Raw genomic sequence first — 9,051 nt, 5'->3', positions numbered from 1 at the left:
ACCTTTCCTTTACTCAGTCTCTTCCCCTGACCTCGCTTAGGCCTTTTTACCCCCATTAATCTGTTTTTCTACTTACATATATACAATGCCATCCTATTAAGTCCCCCCTCCCTCTCTTTCTAGCTTACTGGCCTCTGCTGTTGAGTTTTCTTCCTACTCACACAGATATCTAGTTATTTGTAGCTAGGATCCACATATGAGAAAGAACATGCAACATTTGGTTTTCTTGTCCTGGGTTACCTCACTTAGTATAGTCCTTTCCAGATCCATCCATTTTCCTGCAAATTTCATAACTTTTTTGCCTAGGCAGACCTAGAACACTATGTAGTCTCAAGGTGGCTTCAAACTCACAGTGATCCTTCTACCTCTGCCTCCCAAGTGCTGGGAGTAAAGGTGTGTTCCACCACATCCGGCTCCTTATTACTTTTTAAAAAAGATTTGAAGGCAGGCATGGTGGTGCATGCCTTTACTCCTAGCAGTTGGGAGGATCACTGTGAGTTCAAGACCAGGCTGGAACTACAGAGTGAATTCCAGGTTAGCCTGGGCTAGAGAGAGACACTGTCTGGAGGTGGGGTGGGAAAAGCTTTTCTAAACCTCTTAAAATTCTCTACTTGGTGTTCCACTGCTTTATAATGAGCCATGCTACCATTATTTTTCACTTGAGTGACTTCAGTGCCTTCCTACTTTGGGAGCATCTTAAACATTTTCTTTCCTCCTTTTAGTGTATTCTACATATCCATAGTGTTTTTAAAAACAAATATTTAGGGCTGGAGAGATGGCTTAGCAGTTATGATACTTGCTGGCAAAACCAAAAGAGTCAGGTTCGATTCCCCAGTATCCAAAAGCCAAATGCACATGGTGGCACCTGCATTGGGAGTTTGTTTGCAGTAGCTAGAGGTCCTGGCACACTCATTCCCTCCCTCTCTCTCAAATAAATAAAATATTTATTAAAAACTACAGATCTAACAGTTTGATCTTGTTCCTTTGCCTAAAGCCTTCCATGGCTATACCTTCACCATAAGGTCAAACTTCAGAAAATCTGTAATGTGCCCTGTCTCTGCATTTACTGGCTCATTTAAAATTTTAGTATTTGGATCATGAAAATTTCCTTCCAACCTAATGCCTTCATACATGCGCCTACCTCCAACTTAGATAATTCTCACGCTATTTCCACCTTCCAATCTGATCTGATGTATTTGTTAGAAACCTGCTGCCTTTTGAAGAACCCCACTCCAGTTGCTTCATGCAATAGCATGTTTTCACAGTGCACTTACTTTCATGTCATTCTTAGAATGTAGTCATATACTTATATGCTCTTTATGTAACAGCTGTCTTTAAAAAAAAATTTACTTATTTGCAATAGACAGAGAAAAAGAGAGAACAGTTGGGCATGCCAGGGCCTCTTGTTGCTGCAGAGGAATTCCATACATATGGGTTACTTTGTGTATCTGGCTTTGTCTGATACTGGGGAATCAGAATGGTAGGCTTGGCTTTGTAAGCAAGCATCGTTAGCCACTGAGCTATCTCCCCAGCCCATAGCTATCTTTTTGGAAATCTCTTAAGGATTCTCACTTGTTTTGCTGTTATTTCTGGTACTTAACCTAGTATATTATTTTAAAATATATTTTTATTATTATAAAATATTTTTAAATTATTTATTTATTTATTTGAGAGATAGAGAGAGAAGGAGGGAGAGGGAGAGAGAGAGGCAGAGAAAATGGGTATGCCAGGGCTTCCAGCCATTGCAAATGAACTCCAGGTGCATATAGCACCTTGTGCATCTGGTTTACATGGGTACTGGGGAATTGAACCTGGGTCCTTAGGCTTCACAGGCAAGCACCGTAATCACTATGCCATCTCTGTAGCTCTCCTGGAATATTTTTGATGTTTGATGTATGTTTGTGAAAGCCAAAATTCTGCTTCACTGTGGTGATTGGAGACCTTGCCCTTTTTTAAGAGAACAAAAATTAATTATTTGAGAGAGCTGGGGCAGGTAGAGAATGAGTGTGCTAAGGCCTCTAGCCACTGCAACCAAAGTCCAGATGCATGCGCCACCTTGTGTGTCTGGCTTATGTAGGTACTGGGGAATCAAACCTGGGATTCTTAGGTTTTGCAGGCAAGTGCCTTAACTGCTAAGCCATCTCTCCAGCCCTCTTTCTTCCTTTTGTGCCTCTTGTGCCTTTTTTCATCTGCCCTGTAGTAGGTACCAAGATGAGAGCTTCAAGATGACGTGGGTATCACTGGTTAGAATGGGATTGTAGACTACCACTTCCCCTTTTTCTTTGTTATTTGCCAAAACCCAGCATATTTTTCTTTCATCAGGTAAGCAGTATTTGAGTACCTAATAGTTGTGCAGTGATCTTGCCTTTATCCTCAAGTATTGTATTACTTCAGCAAAAGCTGAAGAAATCAAATGGCATGCATTCATTTACTCATTATCATGTCCTGAGCATCTCTGAATTCCTGACACTTGGCTAAGTTCTCCATGGAGTACCTCAGAAATGGGAAAGACACTGTCCTGCCTCTTACAGAACTTGTGGTCCACAAGGGTGACAGAGTAATATACTCTTCTCTCTCCATTCACCCTGGGTGAAGTTGCTATCCTTTTAAGGTGACATTCAAATTTATATCTTTAACCCCAAAACAACAACAGCAGCAGCAACAACAAAACTAAAGGTTGGGCATGGTGGTGTACACTTTTAATTCCAGCACTGAGGTAGGATTCCTGTGAGTTCAAGACCATCCTGAGACTACATACTGAATTCCAGGTTAGTCTGAGCTAGAGTGAGACCATACCTCAAACAAACAAACGAACAAACTAAAACAAATTTGTATCTTCAGTTTCATATCTAGCACCTAATATCTCCACTTGGACACGGAATAGGCATTTCAAACAAAATATATCCCGAACATGATTATCACTGTGACCTGTAGCCTGGTCCTTCCTTAATCTTTCCTATTTTACTCTGATGCCTGATTCCAACTGTTTGGAACCATCCGTAGATTCTTTACATTTCCAGTCTCTGAATAACCACTTTTTGCTCCCTTTATCCATAATTTCAAGCTGTTCGGTTGTTTGTTATTGCCTCTACTTTCTGCCTTCTCAAACATATTATGTATAGCATAGGTAGTTAGCTTTTCAGAGTACATATCAGGGCTGAGAGAGATCTGCTCAACAGGTGAGAGTGCTTGGCGTAGAAGCACTAGGGCCTAAAGAGGGCTTGATTTGCCCGAGTTTGATTCCCTAGCACCCATGTAAACAGCTGGGCATGACCACGCATTCCTTTAACACAAGTCCTGTGGGGAGCAGGGATCAGACAATCCCCGGGGCTCGCTGGTCTGACCAAAAATGGCAGCTGCACATGCAGGGAGAGACTGCCTCAAGGAAACAACAGAGAACTACAAGGATAAAGTACAGGAGGACACCCAGTGTTCTCCTGGCCTCTGCACACATGCACAACAGGCATGTGCATCTGTACTCCCACAAATACAGGGAAGAGGAAAAAGAAATACAAATCAGGTAATGACATTACTCTGCCTAAAACCTTCAGTGTTACTCAGGGCCCAATTCAAGGCCTTAGCTCGGCTTACCTGTCTTTACCTGCTCTGAGCCTCAGCTGATTCTGAAACTCCATCTTGTTTTACTCCCACCATCCTTCAGTCATGCTGGTTTTATGTCTCTACAAAAATGTGCTAAAATTGTTAGTGACTTTTGTGCTGTCAACTTTCTTTACCTGGAGTGGTCTTTCCAGATGTTTGCATTGCTGCCTGTGAACATTAAGTATTTTTCCAGCTGTTTCCTCTCTGACTGCCCTGTCTAAAGGGCATAGAATGCAGAGTAGGTCTCATCACTATCCTAGCACATTTTCCTCTTTTGTAGAATTACTACTCTTTGAATTAATTTTCTTTTTTCTTTTTGTTTTTTCAAGGTAGGGTCTCTCTATCCCAGGCTACCTGGAATTCACTGTGTAATCCCATCATGGCCTTCTACATACAGCATTCCTCCTACCTCTGCCACCCAAGTGGTGGAATTAAAGGTGTGCGTCACCATGCTGGGCTTAATTTTGCTTTTTTAAGTTATTTATTTGAGAGAGAGAGAGAATATGGTTGCACCAGGGCCTCTAGCTACTGCAAATGAATTCCAGATGGATGTGCCCCTTTGTGTATCTGGCTTACATGGCACTGAGGAATCGAATCTGGGTCCTTAGCTTCATAGGATCTCTCCAGCTCCTATTTTGCTTTATTTAATGTAATATTTAGTATTGTTCTTCCATCTCACTAGCCAGTGCTAATAGAAATAAACACTTCCATGAGAATAGGACTCCTGTCTGTCTTCACATCTGTAGAAGGCTCTTTGGTAATTGATGCATAAACTCTGGAGTAAGGATGTTTACTTTTGTATTTTGACCTCCACTACTAACACAGTGTGATTTTAGATAGGATTCTAAACCGTGTTTGGCTCAGGTTTATTTTATATGAGTATTTTTGGAATTTTTAAGGATTAAGTGAAGTAACTTGGCAAAGTATTTAGAATTATGTCAGCTTATGAAACAGTACGTGCAGCAGCATACAGAATATTTGCATTGTCAGTGCCATTGAACATTCGTGAATGAATGGAGCAACTGTACTGTTAGATATACTCATTCTTCAGACAGGAACAAATGTGACTTGGGGACGTTAGAGGAAAAATCCATCTAGTTTAAAGGGATCATAAAGCATTTGCCAGTTAGAATACACACTGACACTGAGTTAATGTCACGTAATGTAAAATGGGATTAACACAAAGAAGGATGCTCCTAAAAAAGTATTCCACGAGGAAGTGGAATCTGTTCTGCTGGTTAAGGGCTTGAACTGCCATAGTATCACTTCATGTGTTAGTATAGGCTTTAGTCAAATACAAAATCGTTATGGGAGGAAGGTAGGCCAGGTGTGTTTTATTGGGGAGCTCAACAGAGTGGTACTACCACAGAGTAAGTACTAGACTTTAGGGGCTTTGAGTTTAGTCTCTATAGAGGTTAAGGGCCTTGAAAGTTGTTGTTTTTTTTTTTTAAAGGATGTTATAAATGAATATTTCAATAAGATAAATTTGGCAGTTAAGCACAGACTGGATTAAACATTGGCAGAGGTAGACCATAGGTTGCCATATGATAGTCAGCGTACCAGATCAGACAGGAGGACCATGCTGGGATTGAAAGGATGGAATGGAGATAAAGATGTAAAGCAAACTTGCCAGGGGCTGTTAGAAGGGTAGGAAAAAGACACATTGTGAGCTAGGTAATTAGAGGGAAAAAATATGTAGTGAACAAAGAACACTTCACATCTTTTTTTTGTTTCATTTTGTTTTTTCAAGGTAGGGTCTCACTCTAGTCCATGCTGGCCTTGAGCTCACTACGATCCTCCTACCTCTGGGATTAAAGTGTGTGCCACTACACCTAGCTGCATACTGTATTTTCTATGTGAGAAAAATTGTGCATAAATTTAATATGCAGTGTTTTAAACTGTGTATATGTTGCATAAGGATATGTTGGTTTGTTTTAGTTAACACACATGCCATATAACTGTTATATACATTAGGGGTTCAGTGCAGCTAAAACAGGCAAAAAATTATTTTTTCTTAGCCAGATATGGTGGCTCATAGATGTCTGTAATCTTAACACTTTGGATGCTGAGTCAGGAGGATCCTAATATTCATGCCAGCCTGGCTACATAGAGGCACCTACCTGCCTCAGAACAGACCAAAACAAAACAAAATGTTTGTTTTGTTTGCCTTTTTTTTGTTTGTTTGTTTGTTTTTTTGAGGCAGGGTCTCACTCTAGCTCAGGCTTGACCTGGAATTCACTATGTAGTCTCAGTGTTGCCTGGAGCTCACAGTGATCCTCCTACTTCTGCCTCCCAAGAGCTGGGATTAAAGGTGTGAACCACCACTCCCAGCTCTGTTTGCTTTTTGATACAAGCTGTCTTGTAGTTAAGGTTGGCCTCATTTGCTTTGTATAGCTGGGGAGATAGCTCAGTTGGAAAAGTACTTGCCATACAAACAAAACCAGAAGTCCTATCTCTAGAACTCATGTAAAAATAAGTAAATAAATAGCAAGCCAGGATAGTGGTGCTTGCTTGTAAACTAAGTATTGGGGAAGCTAAGACAGCTGATGGATCTCTGGGATTCACTGGCCAGCCAAACTAGCCTACTTGGTGAGCTCCAGGCTAGTGATAGACCTTGTTCAAAAAAGGCAGATGGTACCAATGAGGACATCTAAAGTTGTCATCCAGTTTCTAGATGTGAGCACACACACATATACTTGCAGACATGTGCAGTTGTGCACAGACACACAAAAAAACCTTGGATTTATAGCCGAGGATGACTTTGAACTCCTCCTGATCCTCCTGCCTCTACCTCTTGAGTGCTGGGATTACCATGCCTGGTAAAATCTTTCTACTTGTGAAACTTACATTCTTGGGCTGAGAAGTCAGACAAATATATAAACAAGAAAGTTTACTGAGAGGAAAGAGCATTTTCCTGGTAGCCAAGGGTGTGCAGATGCTCTAAGGCAAGAAGTCTGACAGCTCCCTTCCCTGGTAAGATCTTAGATCAGTGGTCCTGCAGAATCACTCAAAGGATCTGTTGAAGCTCAGGCTGCTGGGCCCAATTCCAGAGTTTCTCAGTCAGATGATTTGAGATACAGCCCTGTAATTTGTACTTCTTTTTCTTTCTTTTCTTTTTTTGGTATTGTTTTTAATTGACAACTTCTATAATTGTAAACAGTATCCTATGGTAATTCCCTCCCTTTCCCCACTTTGCCCTTTGAAACTCCACTCTCCATCATACCCACTCCCCTTCTCAATCAGTGTCTTTTGTTTTGATGCCATCATCTTTTCCTCTTATTATCATGGTCTTGTGTAGGTAGTATCAGGCACTGTGAGGTCATGGATGTCCAGGCCATTTTGTGTCTGGAGGAGCACTGTTGTAAGGAGTCCTACCTAACTTTGGCTCTTACATTCTTTCTGCCACTTCTTCTGCAATGTACCCTGAGCCTTGGAAGGTGTGGTAGAGATATTTCAGTGGTGAGCACTCTCCTCTGTCACTTCTCAGCACCATGGTGCCTTCTAAGTCATCCCAAAGTCACTGCCATCTGAAAAGAGAAGGTTCTCTAGCCAAAAGTGAGAGTAGCATTAATATATGGGTGTGAACATTAAGAGAAGTGCTTATTGGGTAGCTTGGTGAGCATAGTATACACATTTAGCCAGACACCAACAGACATTACACCTCTAGGGCTCATGACTACCCCTGTTGTAGGTTCTCAGTATCAGGGTTGTACTCTTTCCCATGGAATAGGCCTCCAGTCAAATTAGAGGGTGGTTGGTTTCCCCCATAACAGACATGCCACTATTGTACCCGTTGGCTCATTTGGCCTGGCTGGCCAAATAGAAGGCTTGCAGTGTCCACTGTTGGGTATCTTCACTGGTGATTTTTCTCTCTCTCATTGAACTGCATGTGGCATGGCATGTATGGAGGAGGTTTTTAGCTCAGCTCCAGCAGGATTTCTCAGTGACCTTGCAGCCCAAGTATGTGGAATCTTCAGCAATAGGGTCTTCCATCTATTCCTGGTGGGAAACTAAGGGCTTCGGCAATGGCCTGTAATGTTTTGGGGACATGAGGGCGTAATTTGCACCTCTAACAAGTCCCTAGGTGATGGTATTGCTTCTTGTGCAGGACCTCATTGAGAACCCTAGTCTGGATCTTACCAGTTGGTTTCTTGTTCAATGCCAGCCTAAGACTACATACATAGTGAATTCCAGGTCACCCTGGGCTAATGCGAGACACTGCGTGCAAAAAAAAAACAAAAACAGGGAATATGTACTGAATACATACCAGGTAAGTGGAAAAAACACACCTAGGTCAATTGCTTTTATCAAGACTGACAATAAATAGTAACAAAGGAATACTTAATGTTAGGAATTCATAAGTGTCACAAATAAACTATGAAGGCTACTATGTGGTGGGATTGTAGGACTTGACCATGGTGAGGGGTCCATTCTACTGAAGCTATTCAGGAGAAGCCACTGAATGACATGAAGAAGAAAGCCATGTAGAAGATCTGAGGGAAAAGTCTAGGCAGAAGAAAACTTGAATGAACACTTGGGTAGGGCTTACTGTCTTCAGGGGAAGCTTCATGATGGCAGGGAAAAGCATGTCACGAATAGAGGCTGAGTATCATTTCTGCCCCAGCAGGTGGAAACAGCAGCAAGAAAATGAGCTGAATTAACATGCCAAACTGGGATAAATAAACTCCAGGTCCAATACCAGCAATCCTCCATCTCCAGCAAGGCTCCACCTCCCAAGCTGCCATCAGCTGGGGACCAAGCATTCAAAACACATGAGTATGGATGACAGATGATTCAAACCACCATGGCCTTCCTAGCCATAGGCTTTTGACTAGGTTTTCAGTACCAGGTATGAATTCAGTTCAGTACATTAGGCCCCAAATCCAATTAGAGCAGTTAGTTTCTCCTATAATAGATAGCCACCAAAGCACTACTTAGCACACAAAATAATCTTTTAAGTAATTATATATATGTATGTATACATGTGTGTGTGTGTGTATTTGTATATGTACATATATTTTTTTTTGGTTGTTTTTTTTCAAGGTATGGGGTTTACTCTTGCTCAGGCTGACCTGGAACTCACTCTGAGTTCTAGACTGGCCTCAAAGTCACAATGACTCTTCTTCTTCTGCTTCTCAAATCCTGGGATTAAAAGCATATGCTACCATGCCTAGCAGTTTATAATTTTGTGTTGGGTTGCGTTCATAGTTATCCTCAGCTCCATGCAGATGCATGGGACTCTCAGGCTACAAGGTTTGCTATACCACTAACTAACCTAATAAACTGCTAGAATTTCTTATAAGACACAACCATAAATTATATTTTAATATAGCCAGAAATAGAAGTTTCCAAATTTGATATTATTAAAAGCTAATCTGGGGCTGGAAATATGGCTCAGCAATTAAAGCACTTTCTTACGAAGCCCAATGACCCTGGTTTGATTTTACCAGT

At 41.4% G+C, this 9,051-nt stretch overlaps 1 protein-coding gene across 1 annotated transcript in view; it reads left to right on the top strand.

Annotated features, from left to right (window-relative positions):
- Window positions 1-8,436: 8,436 nt before the first annotated feature.
- Qser1 (glutamine and serine rich 1) overlaps window positions 8,437-9,051 on the top strand; it is a 71,410-nt gene continuing 70,795 nt past the window's right edge. Inside the window, exon 1 of the mRNA XM_045155988.1 lies at window positions 8,437-8,449. The gene's annotated coding sequence lies outside the window, so the exon portion shown is untranslated. The remainder of the gene's footprint in view (window positions 8,450-9,051) is intronic.

Source organism: Jaculus jaculus, chromosome 8 (assembly GCF_020740685.1).
Source record: "Jaculus jaculus isolate mJacJac1 chromosome 8, mJacJac1.mat.Y.cur, whole genome shotgun sequence".
In the NCBI taxonomy this organism is placed as follows: domain Eukaryota; kingdom Metazoa; phylum Chordata; class Mammalia; order Rodentia; family Dipodidae; genus Jaculus; species Jaculus jaculus.
The sequence above is the reverse complement of the archived record's forward strand: the minus strand, read 5'-3'. Positions and strand labels throughout refer to the sequence as shown.